This window comes from Osmia bicornis, chromosome 2 (genome assembly GCF_907164935.1).
Source record: "Osmia bicornis bicornis chromosome 2, iOsmBic2.1, whole genome shotgun sequence".
Lineage (NCBI taxonomy): Eukaryota > Metazoa > Arthropoda > Insecta > Hymenoptera > Megachilidae > Osmia > Osmia bicornis.
Genome location: NC_060217.1, coordinates 1,820,543 through 1,840,965, shown reverse-complemented (window position 1 = coordinate 1,840,965; position 20,423 = coordinate 1,820,543). Strand labels below are relative to the sequence as shown.

Here is a 20,423-nt window from a genome sequence, read left to right as displayed (position 1 = left end):
GTAATCCTGTAGGTCTAATTTTAAACAGTACTTAATAAATATTTTCGAAACTGTTTATATTACCAAAAAGTATTTTAGATAAAAATAAAATGGCGTCAAAGGAAACATAATGTAATGTAGTTAATCTTTTGTAGATTGACGCATAAAGGACATATAAAAATCATGTTAACTTTTTATATAAAATCATATACCTATGTCTTTTAATGAGTTAATCGGTCTAGCTGATGATTTTCTGTGAAAAGATATTAAATTACTTATAGCAAGACAACATTAAGACATTTGTCTGTTAGTAGCAACGATGTAGAACAGGATTTTCAAAACAAAAAAAAATATTCTCCTCTAATGAATCATTAGAAAAATAAGAAAATTAAGTTCTATTTTTTTAATTTTTATAATTAGTCAGCTTTAACTATTGTCCAATAACATTTTTTTTTTCTTAAAACGTGCAGCAGCTAAAGGGTTCTTCTATTTCTGCTATGAATATCTAACGATAAGTTAAGTAACTTGATTACTTAAATATGCTTGATACCTTACATATCTTGTATTTTAATAACCTGTAACTGACAAGTATGTTCAATTAAAAACTAATCAAGTTCAAGCGATTAAAGGAGAACCGGTCGTTTAGTGGCTGCTAGAGTGTTCGGTCTCGTTAATTAGACGATGCGCTAGCGGCTAGCGCATCGCGTTGGTACTCTAATCAAATAAATGAATCCATCCAAACTAACTGGCGTCAAACGTTTTATGCAGGAAATATTTTCTTCTCGACCAGATGTCATTACACCCGCTGTCTAACGTGGATTCCGCCGCGTTTAATGCTCACACGAATTCAATGGGATTAGCTCACTCAGTGGATCACTATTTTTAGAGCGTAAAAGTGCCGACTTTGCTCGGACGCGATCATTTTCACTCCGTAAATTGGATCAGCTGTTGTTGCAGAATGTTGCATGTCAATCAAGGATCATGGGAGTGTTGAACAAGGGATGAGAGAAGGGACAGTGAACAAGTGGACTTTACGAGCTTTCCGGGAGACGAGATGAACCCTTTCGGTTTTTTGTCGAGTAGTCGGTTGAAAATAGACGCGACATGGATTCTGTCAAATGCGGCGTTTGGAATGGCTCCGATATTAACTATGGGATTACGTAACAGAGGGTTAGAACACGAAACGAGAGCTTTTTCTTCACTAGGACTATGTAGTTTTATACATACGTATATGTAGCTATCTAGTTTTTGGGGATAGGACAGTTTAAAAGTGAGATGGTGATGAAAGATGTAGAAGATGGTGTTTGGAATGTTCTATGTAATATAAGGATTAGATCGCAATGTTTCTTTTCCTTTTTAATTATTTTATTAAAAGAATGATTTGCAAACATTACAATTTAAGATACATATACCTACATATGTACTGTGTAATACATTATCCCTCATTTAATTCTATATATTTCTGTAAAGGTAAATTATACAGTGAGAAGCAAAAGTGAGTATACACTGTTCAAGATATAATAGAATACCTCGGTTAAAATTGGACTAAGTAACTTGAGGTTTTTTGAGAAGCTATAAAAATTAATTCACTGAAATATGTATCTTCATCGCTTTAAAAAATTACAATTTGTTTAAATCGTGAAAGAAAATAGTGAATGGTAATTTTTTAACTTTTTTATGTGACTCTATAATGAAAATTTAAAATATGTCTTTCATATTTTATGCCTGAAAATTGATGCCTGATAAAAGCAGTAATTAAATATCTCTAATATCTAATAAGGTAGTAGAGTAAATTCTGTTGAAATAGAAGTTTAATTTTGTTACCAAATGTTGCAAATTCCTATGAATACCTACTTTGAAAATATACAAACGCGTTGAAATTATTGAATACATTCACGTTTACCAAACGCAAGAGGTTCGCTCTTATTTATACAATCTAATTTTAAGAAACAAGAATTACCAGTAGTAATCTTGATACGTATGTATATACGAAAGCACAAATTTACTTAAATTGGCTATTAATTTGTCAGTTAATCTGAGTAGTTCGCGTGGAATGGTCATCGAGAAACATCGGCAGACGTTTTACACCAATTTCGCCGATATTTATGAACAATGCTATGTCCAACGGCATCCGTAAACCGGCGGGCGCGGCGTCTGTAGCAAGCGAATAACCACCGCACCGGTCTGCTTGATGCAAATGAACGCGCATCAACCTGTAGCAAGATAATGACTATAATAAACGACGATTCAATCCTGATAAATCCCTGATTGAAGCAATTGCAATTTGTTGGATAAAATTTTGTGAACGCTTTAGAATATTCCTGGGCATCGATGCAACATTCTTGTTGATCTACTAAAACGTTTCATATCTCTCGGCAAAATATTTAGAAATAAAATAATTATTATTATTTTGTAACATGCAAGTTTAAAAAAGGGAATTCTTTAAAGATTTAATAAGCGCTGCTTCGTGAGAAACACTTTCATGCTATTTTATGTTTTTGCGTTGGAAATAATGGTTATATAAAAAAAGGGAGTAAATTATCTATGTTCCGTGATGTGATTGCTTTAATCAATCTGTATTGCATCTTAAGTGTATTTTATTTTTTAGGTTACGAAGTTTTCCCTGCATTTTTCTATAATATGTTTTTTATCTCTTTTCTATTGATTTTATAATAACATGTTTTTACAAACTGTTGAGAATAAAAGTTTTTGTATTTTCATGAGTTTCACATAATATTTTCAACATATATTTCTGTAGATTTAATTCTTTAATATTTATAGCTTTTCATAGTTATTCAGTTACTACAATTAAATTACAATGAAAATTACAATTTGTTGACATTGTGAAAAAAAATAGTGAATGGTAATTTTTCAACTTTTTCATATAAATCTATTTTTGTGGTCTCGATGAAATTTTCAACATACACAGAACTTATCTGAATCTACGAAAGACATATTTTAAATTTTAACGTTGAAAAATTACCATTCACTATTTCCACAAATTGTAATTTTTTAAAACGTTGAAAATACATATTTTAGAGAATTAATTGTTATAGTTTCTCAAAAAACCTCAAGTTATTTAGTATTCTATTATATCTTGAACAGTGTATACTCACTTTTGCCTCTCACTGTACATATACTTTATCATATTAAAGAAACCTTTGAAATATTACGTAGATAATAACGTTTGGATGACTTTTATTTCCTGGTAGTATGGCAGTTAAAAGCATACCTACCTAATTATATTTGCTAATGGTTATCTAATATAAGGATGTTTAAGAAAATGATTTCTCACAGAAATCAAAATCTCGATCCTCTACAAAATTATGGGATGAATTAAACGGAAAGTTTAAAATAAACCACTGCACATTTTTATTTGAAGACTGAGGTACCTAATATTATCATCAGTTTTGCAGTTGTACATAGACTACATGGAAGACGTGCTAAATAATTTATAAATAGTTGAAATATAAACAGAATACATTTTTTCGTGTAGTCAAAATAAGAAACAACATTATTTATGGAATGCGTTTCGATGTTTAAAAAAGAAACAATTTAAAAAGAACGTTTATTCAATATTTTTGTAAACACTTCCTGTTTTTAAAGTCTTTTTACATATTTCTGACATCCTAAAGCGTTTAGAGGCAGCATTATTGTTATTTAAATAACACGTACATAGGTAAGGACACGTTAAATCGATGTTCGGTAATTCTAGTAATCGTTGGACCGGCTGCACTTGCCGATAATGAGTATTCATCGAAGTGTCATAAATCGTTGATCTGACATTGCCCCATGTTATCAAGAAATGCTTCTTGAACGAATAGCGAATAATTGTACCGGATCCGTAAGTATCGGTATACGCTTTTTGCGCCTATTTCCGTTGCTCTCGTTCGAAAATGTAACATCACCAACGATATTTTTTCTGCGATCGATGCTTAAATATCATCGATGAAACGTGGTACATATGAGATTCTTTTAAACATCCCCCGCCTTTTTCTTCTTCTCCTGTGACCGTGTATTATTTATTGGAGCTTCGAAACACGGAAAATTGCAGATCGGTAATGCGTTTCTCATCGGTTGAGCATCGATGATAGTTCGACTTCTTTCCGTTTTGCATTCCTTTTTCTTTTCCCCGTTGCATATTGTGAAAAACTACGTATTCGTCTACGATACCCCCCCGTTACAAGCCTTGAATTACACGCGATATATTACTTAAGTAGCATCAGTAAAGCGAACGCTATGATTTATGTTCGAAAACCATGGTAGCTCGATTTGCGAAAAATAAGAGAAAAGAATCGATTACTTGCCTTCTCTGATATTACCTTCGCTCGGCAAAAGGCCCTTTTAACCCCTTCGTATGAACGGACGAGATTCATTTTTATTCATTCAATTGTTCCGACCTCGTGATTCGATGTCATTTATTTGGCACTTACGATTAGGACGAAATACGAAATGATGGATTTTGAAATCGAAAGTCTAGCACAATTTGATTACATCAAAGTATTTCATAATAGTACTTATGATATATTGATGCAAATTATTACATAAATGCATCATTAATATTCTTACTTACAATTAGTACAATGTGTGATTTCGAAACATATAAAGTCTAATACAATTTAATGACAATAAAGTATCGCAAAAATAATTAGTGCAAATAGTTGTATAAACGTGTCATTAATATTCTTAATACAAATAAATTAAATGGATAAATCTTATTAATACGCAGATGATGTCGAAATAGATATAATACCGTCTATGTGGTACTTTCTTCAAATATAACACTTTACCTAATATTTGTATTAATAAATTATCAAAAATAGATATCTTTATGTTCAAAGAATCTAATCGGTTAAGGATCCTCGAACGTTCTATCGTGTATTTATTTTTTAAACGAATTAATCTTGATAACATCTTTGTGCTTCAATTCTTTGTAATACGATAGATTTCAAAACGTCCCACCTTTTTATTAATACTTTAAATATATATGGTGGAATATTTTTCATAGGTACCACCTTTAAGAATCACTTAAAGCACAGAGATTTACATTAAATTTCACTTGTGAGTTTTTGTAAAAATAAAATTTTTGTGCAACATAGGCCTGTTTTGTTTTCAAGTTCCGCGTTTTAAACAGTTGTCGATTAAAACCTTTTAATGAAAATCGTAGTTTGTAGGTTAATTAAAAATTAATTTGAAGCTTTTAATTGAAATATTTCTTTGAATATTATACATTGCGTTAGTATTACTGATTTTCTTCTTGTTTTATACATATAATATTTTTGTTTCCTACTTATTAAAAAATAATTATATTGTACATGATGGATTCCTAGATAGTTTGATTGACTAATTAGAAAACTCACCATTTCAATTTTATCCTTCCTTTCCTGCTACGTACACTCGTAATCTAATTAAATAAACTGATCTCAGAGCAAAATCAGTGATTAATCTTGCGTAATGCGAAAATAATTAATCATGTTATACCCCAATGAAAAGTAAACGGTTAAAGTGCTTGATATATAGATAAGTGAATGCAAATCGATGAAATGAATCATATCTTTAAATAACTTTGAATATCTTTGCATCGTTTTTAATTAATGATCTTATCGATGAAGTAAAAGATACAATTGTATATTATGTTTACATATGCAAATCATTTTTAAGCACTCTTACTTATAATTGATTAAGTAAAACTTTTTTCAATGAAATGTTTTACTCTTTGAAGAAAAACTTTTGTACTAACGAGTTCTTCAACCTTTTCATATTTTTTATTCAATTTCGTGTTGGTTTTTTATTTGAAGTATCTACCATTAGAAAATATGATATATTAATTTTAATACTGTAACACGTTGACTGATGCAGTGGAAAATTGAAACTCCAATTATTAAGGGTAAGATTAATTAACTTTCAGATTTTTAATTTATAATTTTCAATTTGCTTCCTTGCATTATCAGTAGAGTATAATTAATTGTATATTTAATATTTTTAAATAATTAATATTTTTTTCTATTATTTTCTTTTAATGATTTCAGTATCTATATATTTAATTTGTAATATCGGTCAGAAATTATCTTTACGACATTTAACGTGTTAAAAGACAACTTTCGTAGTAATGAATTTTTCATATTTTCTATACAGTTTAATATTTTGAACAATTTGTCAAAATTTATTATCCTCATTATGAATCACTTTATTTCTTTGAAATATCGCCTGTATCTCAGAGTACGTACAAAACGATCTAACCGAACGAACAACGGCATAATCACAAGGAGTGTGCGTACTTGGCTTTAATATTAATCGATCGAATGGTGATAAATCTTCGATCGAACGAGCGAGCGGCTCGAGATCGGTAAGGATTTGCTATGCCGGTGTTCAATCAGAGTGAGTTGAAACTAATTTAGGAAGTTGTGGTGCATAACGATTGAGCCTGAGGGCATCGCAAATTCGGTTTTGACTGGTCGACTCGCATCTAGAAGTTACGGATATTATCTCCGAATGCATCGGATCGCCCAGCAATTTAACACAGCATCAATTTGTCATTCTACTTATTTGCTGTCTGCTTCTTCTCTTTACACGTTTCGCTTCCTTTTCGAACGAATCGATGACTCGTTTTGTCATCGATTTATTTTTAACCGGATTTCTTGTATCCGGAACGTCAGCGTTCCTTATCATGGAAATTTAAAAATCAATCGATAATATACTAATTCGTGATATAATAAATAGAACGTAGAATTGAAATTGAGTGTAATTTGAGAGAAAAATAGTTCAAGAAATTCGTGAACGATATTGATTGGTACGAAAATTTCTTGATAAAGTTTGAAGAATCTGAATGTTTTTAGCAGTATGATAAACTATTCTTTCTTTAAATTATACAAACTTTAATTGTTCTTCTGATATAGTGTGATGAACTTTTATAAAATACCTATCACTATAATAATTTGTTTGTATCTTGATAAAATAATATATAAATTACATTATTATTCAAATATTTTTCACGATAAATTTGCTGTTCTTTTCTACAAGGATGAAATCAGAAGGAAGACGGAATGGCTCGTTTGGTAGCATGATGTTAATTTAAATGATAGCATGAAATGTTAATCTGCATGAGAAGTATGAAGAATTTATAACTGTAATTAAAGCACTGGTAAAATATTATCGCGTATTCCGATACATCATGCAATGATTCGTGTTGCCATTTATGATTCTCGATCAATAAGTGCCATATTTTGTTGAATGAATCAGCGTGACTGTCATAAATCTACGTACACGCATCCATGCTGGTGACGTGTTATTTACTATTATAGTATGATAAATTATATTAACTTGTACTGATTCATGAAGATCATTCTTTTAAATGATAAAGAGAAGTCTATAGATATATTGCATATACTGTATCCTATATACTAATGGATATTATGATACTTACTGAAAACATTGATATATAGATTCAAGCAAGGTTCAGAGTTTATGAAATGGATATTAAATATTAAAGTTTTTACTAGCTGTTGACATCACTTAATAGAATATGTCTACAGTAAGTTAAAAGCATGATGCTCATGGTGCTTGTTTCAAGATTTATTTTTGTCTAATTCTCCATTATTGTGTTCAATTTTTGCAACGTTTGTTTTAGATATGAGATCAATTTTCGATATTCTTATCGTTTATGTTGGTCATCTTTAGAATTGTCTAAAATGTACATGTTTTGAAACACATTCTAATTAATATGATTATTATAACTATTGAAAATTTCGTAAATAAATTGATTCTTTCGTTTGAAACGAGTTAATACTACGAAATGTTGCATGTTCCATTTAACTGTAAAGTGTAGTTCAGGGAATATTAATCTAATAACAGAAAATGGTACGTTTCCTTACTGTTACCGTAATATTTTCTTAATAGCTTGAGAAATTTTCTTAATAGCCTCCATTCAAGGCACTTAGAAAGTTTTCCCTCCTTCCATTTAGAGCTACGTATACACTAATTACGGTAATAATTACATAGATCGCGTAGATTTGTAGGCTCTCCAATTGCATTGTACATAACATCTATTTCTTTTTTTTCCCCTGGGTCATCAGCTTCGTCCAGATAAATCTTAATAGACTTTGTAAATTTATGGTAACATAAAGTTAATTGGTTTGTTTCTGCAGCTTAACTTTATTATTAAACACTGAAGTTGTTGACGTTTTAATTATCATAAGAGATTTATCACTTAAGTAATTAAAAATTATGTAAATAATAAGCTAGAATAATTAAAAATAAAATTATAATCTTTCATAGGATAACACCAGCATTTTATAAGTGTAACGTCCCAGAGATAGGTACGTCACTGCACCGACGTATAGGGAGAGCGGTTCCCTAAGAAGGCGACTCGTATGAATGTATCAGGGATTATAGGTTCGCGTGGTGTGCGGTTGAGGAGTAAAATCCAAACATTAATGTATCAGACTAATAGTTTATTCAAATAGGTAAGTAATTGATAACTGAATATGCTATATATATTAGTATATGAATTAGTAGTAGTATTAGTATTAGTATCTTTATATGTATATATAATTCTTCTGTGCGTGTGTATGTGACTGCACTCCTAAACTGCTGGACCGATTTTGATGAAATTTTTTGTGTCTGTTCAAGTGGATTCGAGAATGGTTTAGATTTACAATTCAGTCCACTACAAAATGTTTTTTTAATTAATTTTTTATTTATAAGTTGTTGTTGATCTTGGAATGTTTTACATTGGATCTGGCAGACAGCGCTGCGATCGCGGTGTCGAATATTCAAAAATATTTTATTTTACTTCCAGTTTGTCCCGATAATTGATAAGTCGAATTGTGGTAACTGTACACGTGATGACGTCAGGTATTGTAATAACTTTTTTTATAAAAATTTTCATCAAAACGGTACAGATTGTTACAACTTATTCAAAAAAGTTTGAAATTTTCGGATTTAAGACGTGTGTACAGGACAATGTCTGTCGGGTCCACTAGTATATATATATTAGTACGCGGAGCTGACTATAGGTACAGCCAACACTCTGAATAATGACCAACTACGCTAAGTACTGGAAATTATCAACGAAAGCAACTTGTACTATTCCCTCAGATATGAACGGACCACTCTACAGGTCGCAATCGGTTTCTGGGCAAGCCAGAGCTATGTGTAGTATAGGCCTTGATCAAGGAGCTCCGCTCCTCGCTAGCTCTTTACACTTGATAGGTGACTAAACCCACATGTAGTGAACGCGTTGCGCACCATGAGTAGAAGGTCTGTAGATCCTTAGAAACTTGTACTTGTCGCTGTAAGGAATTTAATTTAGCATCGGTTACTCTGTCGCTATATCCCTACCTAAATGGTTCAGCGCTGAGCAACCGTAGCCTTTCCTCTATTGCTAGAGTGGTAGCTGCACTCGACCGAAGTCGAAGTCAAGCTGAGCATGGTCGAAACCAAACTGATTTTCTTCGCGTGGCACGCCTCTATTTATAGTCAGACTCTGCTGACTTAGCGCTTTTTTTCTACATAGAATTCCTTCGGTTTCTGGAATTCCCCATCACTCCCTACTCTAGATTCTCACCCCACTGCGAGATCATCGGGGTTGCGCTGGAGCACATGTGGTCGTACGTCGATAATTTATCGATAATCTAGCTTACCGGCTGACTTACCGACTAAACGTTTATCGACTTATTTTAATATTATATTTTCATTTGTGAATAGGACGTTTTTCGATTCTGGGATGCGCCCCGCATCATCTTTATTTTCATTTCGTCTACCTCGAGGCTTGTACATCATCCTTTGGGTGCTCGTTTTGTTCTATCCGCAACTCTGGTCTCTATTCGGACATACGATTCGCAAAAATGTTTATATTACGAATAAATTGATGCAGGTGAGTCCGATCCGCCATTTTCTTCACCGTTGACAAACATACATTTCAATATTTTATAACTTTTTGACGATTTGGATAATATAAGGACCAGAGTGCCCTTCTTTAGGGCCTCCTGAATACGTCCTTCAAATTTTGTTGCATTCTGTTCAGTAATGACGACGTAATTTGTGTTGAAAGTTCTAGGGATTTTTCTAGGGACTGTCGGTAAAGTTTTCGACTTTCGCATCACCTTAATTCTTAAATTGGGGTACCGCTGGGACGTTACATAAGTATGAACACCCCAAGTTCAAATAGTAAAGTATTTACTTTTGTCTTCAATTCTCTCCTCAGTTTTTTCGATAATAAGTTCATCAAATTTTATTTTATAAGAAATAAGCATTTGGACCAAAATACGATGTGCAATACAAATATGTACGATAATGTTCTTATTACGTATAAAATCGTAAAGGTGTTACATGATTTATGAATGGCAGTGTATAGTTTTTAGCTTCTAATAAAGCCAAGTAGTACTTACCTCGTCTCCCTTCGTCAGAAATTCTAACTACATACTTACATCGATAATGATATTCACCTTTATAAGAAAAGACATGGTTCAAAATGAAAAAGTTAGCCGACGTCCAATCAACGACCAATAAATAACGAACGATGAGAGCAAATAAATGAGGTGGTGGTCTTGTAACGAAGACGCAGTATCCTATCGAAAATAAGGCCAATCGATTATAAGGTGTCCTTGTATCTCTCAGTGGCGCTAGGCCGACACGCTAGGGGCGCGTTCTTTTAATGATGTATTAGCGCCGTGTTTTGACACGAAAGAAGCGGCAACTGGTCGAGGTCGCATTCTTCTCCTTCTTTTTCCTTTGTCCTTTCGTCCGGCTTTAAATCCACGCGCGGCCTCTCATGGCTCCCATCGTTCAGCCCATAGAAACATTTCAGTGAACCACTTAACGCCCCGAAACCCTTAACCTTCAATTAATCAATCTCGGCGAACAGCATTCAGCTGAGATTTTCTTTAACTCCTTCGACGATGTCCAGAGAGCTTCTTGGCGGTACGAATTTTAATCTTAATCAGTTTGGCACATCGATAATTTCGTTAGTATCGAACTTGGGTCAAAGGATTTTCAGCAGTTAAGATATTTCAAGTTTACAGATCCTTCCATTCTAACAATACTATTGTTAGAAAGATACAGATGATTATTAAATCACCTATTTATCGTCTCATTCATCGGAAGTCTCTTAATAGACTTTTTAATGTCAGCAATTATTGACTGAAAATTAATCAATCCAGCTCTAATAATTAATGATTCATTTAATTCACTCATTCGAAATGCATATACCTATAAATTGAGGTGTGCTTCAGTAAGAGTATAGAAAATATACTTAATTTATTATTAAATTATAGAGAAATAATACCTGTTCTTTTAAAGAAGTCTAATAATAGTCTACCGATTTAACAGAGATTTAACGATCGTTAATGATTCATTTGCTATCCAATTGAAATATTTAAATTGAAATACATGTATATTAATAAGATTTATACCAATAAGAAGGAAATTGATAATATAGATTTACCTATTTTCCTACGTTATTTATTACTAAATTATAGAGAATTTAATATGTATCTTTTGAAGAATGACTATCAAATTATCAAAGATTTAATTATTAATGATTCATTTACTATGGTATTTAGCCAAGTCTTTAACTAATTCAGGCTTTAAAAGTGAAATTTGCTGCAATAACGAATAAATTGATAATTAATTGCTTTCGATAAACTTGTCTACCTAACAAGCATATTATCTACTGCAACTGCTTTCAATTCGAAATCTCCGAATCAGTAACTCGCCAATCTGGTGTAACAACATGATTTTTCGAACAAACAAACTTCCATATCATTACATGATAAGTAGTAATAATTTTCTGTGAAACAGCAACTAACGACGGTACCCGCCCAATGAACCGTCCTCAGAATCAGATTTGGCCAGGTTGGATCGTAAAGAAGATCGAAATTCCGTGGCTTCATTAGACACGAGCTGCACAGGTACATGCAGACTTACGATCCTCGATCCAAGAAATCGGCGTACAACGTTCCTTATCGTTGAGCAGCATCTATAGACCCGATGCCGAAAAAATCGGACTGGATGCATCTTGTAAGGAAGGCGTCCTACGGTTTTCGGGCCCAGCCCCCAAAAAACCCCGAAAGAGTTTACGGGTTTCTCGAAGCACAGCCAAAGAGAAAGAGAGAGGGAGAGATAGAGAGAGAGACTAGCCCGGGACAATAAACACACAGGGGCATTTATAATGAAAGAGGTCGGATGTGAACATTTTATTTTCTCTTCTTCTTCCTTTCTGTCTATCTTTTTCCTTCCCTTAAACTAATACGCCCTCGCGTATGGGGATGGGCTTGGCCTCGAAACTTGCTATCTTCACGTACATTAATCATGCTGAAAGGGTTGCCAAGGGAATTGTCCTCCCTCCACGAGGTGTTGTCCCTGTGTCCTGTTCCTTGCTGAACAGCCGCGGTTATTCTGGAATTTGAAACTCCAAGCTCCCTTGGAAACGCTTCAACAAGCTCGATGTCATGGATTCCTACTTTTTGTCGTCTCGTGTTCAGTGTCCACCGTGTACCAAGGTAGTCCAGACAGTGTTTTCTGTCTTTCGTAGTGTATCAAAGGAGGCATTAGATCATGGACTTTCGGAGGATTCGTGTAAAAGGCAACCCAGTCGGAAATGTAAAAAAACAACTGGTAATTATGCAGAATAGGGTACCCTTCATCGATTTCTGTGATCTTGACATATGTTGTAGAGGTCAATGTCCTCAGCAATTTCGTGTCTATACCATCGAGCATCGTAGACGTCTCTTGATAGGGAAAACAGCGCTGTTGGTTAAGCTCTTACTTTTATTTTTTTCTAGTTATTTATTAAATTTTATAATATTTAAAAATTATATAAATTTTTCCTAAATTAATCTAAATATTAATACCTTCGAAATAAAGATTTTGAAAATTACTTACCATTTTTTCAGTTAATTAATTATTTGTACATTGTTTCAGTTTCTAATAAGAAGATTTGTTATTCATTATTTGAATGATTTCTAATAATAAATCGACTGTGAATCGATTGTGAATGTATTTACTTGTTAAATTAACATGTACACTCATAGGTGTACTAAAAACAAGTACAAGTACATTCTAGTGCTTTTATTTCTTACTAGACACCGAATTTATTTATCGCTTTTAATTGGAAGAAGCTATTAACTGTGTCTTTCCAGACACCACTTCGTCAATCGGGCCAGTGGTTAATTGAACTCGTCAGAGAAATCGCTTTTGCTTGTCTGGTTTGGTTTCAGCCGATCAATAGGACGGGTTTCTTCTCGAACGCGCTGTCTTTGCATACATTAATCACCAGAAAAGGGTTGGCAAGGGAATTGTTCTCTTGTTTCGGATCGTGTCAGTCGGCTCTTTTGCCTACCACCATCTTTCCTCGTTCGAAACTCTAAACCCATCCTGGAATTCTAAATTGAACCGCATTAGAAGCGTTCTGTGTGACGTTCTCTTAGATTCCTTAGATATGAGAATTCCAAAATTCCTCGAACACTTTATCTCGTTTCGTTTTATCTGAAACATCTAGTTCGAATACCTTTTTTCAATCTGGGTTGAACTGGGATTTCAAGATCTACACTGTCAAAATGATCAAATTATTAAGTAAAAAAAAAAAACAAAAATTTTGAGATAATACCAATACCATTTCTATTCGATAATTCTATGCTAACTTTCTATCTTTGAAGATAGCACACATTAATGCAACCTTTTTCAATCTGGCTCGAACTCGGATTTTAGGATCCAGACATTCATCCATTTTCATAAGAACAGCACACATGTGTTATTATTTTGTCTGGGAGTGTATGCTTCCACAAATCTTATAATATTGCTGTTTTCTTTTATAAAAAGAAAATACAACGTCTTTGTCCCGAGGACCTTTCATATACAATTGAACCGAAGCCCTCTTAAGTATCAATCTCAACACCATCTAATCTGATCGTAAACGGATTAGCGTAAGCAGTTCAGATAAAACTAACGTTTCCTATTTGCATTCTTTTTCGTTTACGATATTCTAAAAAGAAAAAAAGGTTGTGATCTCTGAACAACCCGCCATAAAGGTGTTTCATTGTACCTTAGTTCCACGTGTTTTCCGGCGTATCGGTGTTTACACGATCATTCGAGGACAAGGATTATTGAATAGAAGCAAGGCGTCGTAAAAAGGGCAGGTTGTCGCGCGCCGGTTTCTTTTGGGGAAGAAACGTCTCTAAAGAGGGTGGTCCTATTGTCCAGAAAAGGGTTCGGGTCCCCGGGATACTCGAGGCCCTACCACGATCCGAAACGCCACACAGGTTGAGACCGAAATCAGATATTGTTCAGCCCTCGACTTCCTTTATGGCGTATGATGGATGAAACTAATCGGTCAAGCAGGTGACTATATACACCCTGCAGTTACACACGACTTACCATGACCACGGGTGGTTCCAGGTTTCCAGTAAGCTTGCGGGAACCATGGGTTCCTCTTGTAGAATATACGACATTCACGTTTCGTCTGTAATGTAATACCTTTCAAAGGGGTGAATTTAATTGGCTTTAATCTTCAGTATTTTAGGGAAAGGATAACATGTGTCTAGGAACAAACTATGGGGTTATTTCGTGATTAAATTTCATTTAAGATACAGTTTAAGTATTTTTATTTGCAAATTCATGATTCTTTCCTTTTTGTTTTGTCTTTTAATAAGTTGTGATTTTTAAGAAAGATATTATATTGTTTAATATTTTAGTTAGAAATGTATTATAAAAGGTATAGTCGGATAAGGTGGTCGAAAGTGCTCCTAAACCAAATTCGACTTCCGATGACAGATTCGATAGAATATCAGGAAGAAACAGTCTGTGTCAAGTTTCAGCACTTTATCTTATCTGGGCAAGGTAGTACCTAATGCGCAAAAATGAAAAATCACGTCTTTGTTCAATATCTTCTATGTTTGTGCATGAAAAATTCTAAAAAACATCAGACACATTTCTATTTATGAAGCACATATGTATATTATAGGAGCTTTGCAGATTTTTAGACTGAAAACCCGAGCTGTAAAAAATTAAAAATCTCTCAAAATGCTGAAAAATTGCGATTTTGTATTGAAAGAGTCGCAGATCTGGATTCATACTTTTTTTAGTAAGTGTATATTATTGATATTATTGTTATTATTCTCAATATTTTTTGAGATTTTTTGGTCTGGTGTGCCATGGTTAAAAAAATTAAAAACCGAATTTCTTGCCGTTTTTTACGTGTCAGAGTTACTTATAGGGCAAATTTTCTTCTTGTTTTTATCAAATAAGGGTGTTGAACAATGTTCAATGTTTTTACGTACCAAATTGTAAGTGCGTTACATGCCTTATGTCCCTTACATGCTCTTTAAATATTAAGAAGGTTTCCAACAGTCCCGGTGGTCCAGTCAACTGATTGCTAAGTCATTAAATTTTCGTTTGAGAAATTTATTAAAAAGAAATTTGTTTTGAAAATTATTGAAATGATAAGAAGACAAATTCCTAAGAACAATTATTTGTTTCTTACAAAATTGTTCAAACCATCAATGAAATGGTATAATAAATCACAGGCGAAGCAGCGTTCTCATGACGTAAACATCACAGCTTTCGAGAAATGCCTAACTGTTTTGTCGAGGCAAAAAGGGAAGGAAAAAAGGAGGTATACTTAGAACACGTATAGGATATTAGAAAAAGATTTCGATATTCGAAGAATCCGTAGTCGGTGCCTTTGGTATTTGAACCGTAGTTCCTAGAGTCCGGGATCGGTATCACACGAGGCAATCGTAGCACAAAATTTTCGGCTTATAATGACCATAATTAAGGCAGAATAACCATAAAGCAATAAGTACGTGATTGATGCGTGATCTGAACTATTAATGGCTTCATCTGGGAATCGAGAGTGTGCGCGTGAAAGAGAAATTTAAGGCGGCTAAATTACACGGTAAATCGTTCATAAACAATTCACTTCGGATTCGAGACTCGATTATTTTCAGTTATTCGATAGCGCCTCTTAACGGACAGTTTTTATAAATGATTGATATACACGCACATCACATATCATGTTTTGTTGAAGCGTTTGCATTTTCTTTGATCACAACCAATTTTCTCATATTTTCGGTCGCCTTTGATATTGGAATTATTAAACTAACGATCAATTTTCATATTCTTGCTTCGAAATTATTAACATAACAGATATTTTTTAGGAATTTATGACTACGTTTAATGAAACAGAAAAGTGACCCCCACAGAGGGTTGTGACTGTTGAAATCTCCCAAAATGATAAAAGGTTTTGGTAAATTATCAATTAAATGGTTTAGGTCAGATTCATTTATGTCCTGGCTGTTTGGTAAGTATAGATTGCAAATAAAAAGATCCGGTGATAGCCGCACTTTCGTTGTTATAATTTCCATGTTGACATTAATTTGAACTTCATTAGCTATTAGGGAATTTTTGATTAATATAGCTACACCTCCGCTAGCAGTTTGTGAGTTTCTGTTAGTGGCGAAAACATTATAGTTTTTAAATTGGATTGATTGGTTCGGTTTAAAGTTAGTTTCCTGCAGACATATTATATCTGGATGACATTTATTGACCAATAGTTGAAGTGAGGCTAGTCGAGGGAAAAAGCCGTTTAGGTTCCATTGTAAGATAGTTAATAACATATTAGTGTTTGATTAGAATTTAGTTGGCAAGTTGATAGGAATTTATTCGTGGTGTTGATATAATCGTAAAGATAAGCGTCCGATTCATAGTCAGTCGATGTAGGGGAAGGAAGGAGTGAAATGCTGGTGGCAGGCGGTGGTGGTGACTTGGTTTTAAGGTAGTCCTTGAGTTTTCTGATCGTCCTGTGAATTCTGTTTTCGATGCTACGTTCTTTAAGAAGTGGGTAGATTTCCGTTAGCATTTTTATTAATGCTGCCGTATCACGCGTATATTCGAGAGCTACTTCTGCTGTGTTTTCAGTTCCGAAAGAGTTTTCTAAGAAACTGATTAGTTGGATTAGGTTTAGTGGGTAGTTTGTTTCTGGATTGTTTATTTTACTATTAGCGGGCTCTATCATTTCACTGATATTATTGGTTTTGGTGGTTTTTCTACGTTTGACTGTTTTAGTCGTAGGTGGCAACATACTTATAGTTTTAGGTGGGGAGAGATCAACGATTTGAACTGTCTTATTTTCCGTGATGTTGGTATCTATTGAAGATTCTGTTGAAGTGGAGTGAACTCTCTTGTTTACTAAGGTTGTAACACCAGTAAAAAGAGAAGCTTCGCGAAAGCGACGCAGTCTGGAAGCGTCCAGACAATTTCGAGAAAGTCGATGATAGAGCATCACGGGAGGCAGAGACGCGAGGCGCGAGCGGAGACGCGGAACGCGAGCGCGGAAAACGCCAAATTCATTCCTGACGACGAGATCGTTGATTTCGGCGACCGCGGATAGCAACGAGCGGATATAAATTAAGGGCTCGCGACTGCCTCCGTCTATTTCGCCTGCTGTTAACAGAGAGAAAGGACGAGGTAAGACCATCGGCCGCTCTTGGTCAGCAGGTTAGGGACTCCGGCAGGAGAGTACGGCGACAATACCTGGACGCCTGCCGGAGAAGAGAGAAAGAGAGAGAGATCCCGGTAGGAGAGTTCGGCGACAATACCTGGACGCCTACCGGAAGAAGGGAGAGTACGGGAGACCTGTTCCTGGACGCTCGACCGACACGGAGAGTACAGCGATAATACCCGGACGCCTGTCGGTCGAGAGAGTACAGAGCATCTCCTGGACGCCCTAGTAAAGTTAGTCTTTAAACGCCCGTTCGATATGGAGAGTTCGGCGATAATACCTGGACACCTATCGAACGAGAAGAGTATAATCATGGCGCTCGTCATAGAATGTTTTGTACGAATGAATAAACAAGAAAACTGTATCCTACACCTTGTATCCTCACCTAATCCGAATAAATCCTGTCTTTCAACAGATTTCCTTGTATTTCAATTAACAATGGCTACAAGGTTATATTATTCGCTTGATGGGAAACTTCAGGTTGGTTGTCACCGAGGGGAACGTGGTTGCTTTGTGGAGTTTTTGGGAGGTCAGCGTTATTATTGTAAATCTCAAGTGTGTCTGTGTTCTCATTCCTGCCAGGTGTTGCTGTTTTAGTAGCATTGTCACATTGATTCGCTACATGGCCCTCTTGTTTGCAAATAAAGCAGCAGACTTTGTCTGTAGATACAAAGATTCTGTATTGTGTATCGTCATGGGTGATAAGAAAGGAATCAGGGATATTAGGAGCATCCTCGGGATTAACAAAGATCTGTCTTCTAAAGCTCATAACGTGAGTGAAACCTGTGTCTTGAATGCCTGCTCGAATGAACGACATCTTTGATGTCAAACGTTCGATAATATAATTCTTTTTGATGGATTTAATAGTGGTCTAACAGTCGTGTAGGCGTTCTTGATTAGTAGTTTTGGGTGGTTGGTAACAATATTTTTAGCAGTGTTTATACTATCCAGGTAGATGCAGATTCGACCGTTAGATATACGTGAGGCGAACCGAATAGCATTGGAGCCAGTGATATTGGCGATTGCTTGTGCATAGTCTATCATGATAAGACCATCAACTGCGTCAATTATGATAGCTTATTCCTTGCTAGGGAAATTGAAGTTCTTTGTAGCTGAAGCGTAGGAGATTGTTGACTGTACGGGTTGTTGGTGTGGTGTATTTTAATCAGTCGGGTTATTGGTTTCCATGTTTGGACCCCTGTACTCGGAAGTCATGATATTGGAATCTCGATCACCACTCATGCGGTGAGCATGAGATCCACTGAATGTAAACACAGTCAACTGTTCACTGTTTTATGTATCTGTTTAATATTTAATATATCATTTATGGTAATACATAATCTGTATTCATATTAAATTTAAAAATTTGTTGTTCTATTCACGAATACCGCTAATTGATACATTTTATAAATTCTCAACTAAGTGTTTTATTTTTGCAGAAATTAATTAGTATTGTGGTTAATCCAGTTGAAAAGTATCTTTATTTATTTATCATATAAATGCTAAATTAATACTGCATGTTTTATAAAATTGAAAATCTTTATTTTATATTCTTTTCTATGTTTGGAAAAAGATGATTTATTTTCAAGTTTTTATAATCTACTTTGTAAAATCACAAATTGTAATTGTAACAAATGCTATAGCAGATGGAAACAAGGTAAAAAGCAATGAAATAAAAAAATTAAATATCAAAGTGTTAATTGTATTTCCGAAATATCCATCAAATTTAGTACTGCTGATTTTCTTGTTAAATATGGAAATTGTCACCATTGGCACTTTGATTAATGAACATTATTATAAATATTCAAATTATCATATTCTTTATCAAACACCATCGAACAATGTCCACAGCTTTATTTTCCATTCTAAACACATCCCTTTGATCGAGGTCGTAAATAAAACAATAGTAACAAAGGTTTCACGAATGTTCATAATGAAATAGCTATAGACCAAGCCATATTTTTCTTTCGACTGTGTTAATTTGTTTGCCCTGTCGGCCAAATTTCGACGTAGTCTCGGTTAACCCGTAACATAATGGCAGTTATTATGATAATCGCTTATTATGAGACGAATAGAAGTAAAAATCGCGCTCGGAGCACATTAAATTACGTCCCATCTCGTTGTACCTTGTACATATATGTATACTATCAGCAGAAAGTTTAGAAAATGGCTAAAAGATTCGTCAAATTTTAGCCTATTTACTTTTTTAAAATTATACTTTATATTAAAATATACAGTATTAAATTCTGTTCAGGTTGTAATTATTATTAAATACCTACTTGCAAATACAGTGTAGTTTTAGTATTAATTTACATATTTATTTAACAACTTCCGATTTTAAATTGAAAATATTTCAGATTTTGATAAACACAATGAACTATATAATTATTATAAAAAGTAATAGGTAACAATACTCAAAGAAAGAAATTGCTAGAAGAATTGAAATTTTTTGTTAAAAGGGATATGTTACACATATGTACTAAATTCTTATAAAATAAGATTACTTTCAAACTTTCTATCAATAGTGTACGTATCGATACGGCCGCCTACATACACGGTGTACCCTCGAATCAATCATCGGATAAGTCGACCAGCTTCAAGGGATAAATTGTCAATAAATCGTGCACCGTATTGGGACGACAGAAGATAATAAAGTTGATTCTTAAAGGCTTCACACTTTTGCTATTAATGGTACTTTAATATCCGACTGAAAGACAAATTTATAGGGATTGTGTGTAGTATTCGTATTACCCTACGTGTAATAAAACATACTTTGTGTTTATCTTCGATATATTCTGCTTTAATATGTCAATCTAAATGCATACCACTGCACTATGAAATATTATCTTGTGCATGCTACAATGTTATATATTAGTAGCAACACTTTAAATATCGTGCATGATTACGCGTTTAGTTATTTATCACCTGTGAATTGATCACGAAATAA

The 20,423-nt window shown here is 34.1% G+C and overlaps 1 long non-coding RNA gene across 1 annotated transcript in view; it reads left to right on the top strand.

The window, feature by feature from the left end:
* Window positions 1–20,423, top strand: part of LOC123989282 — a 104,898-nt gene that overhangs the window by 71,841 nt on the left and 12,634 nt on the right. The window lies entirely within an intron of this gene.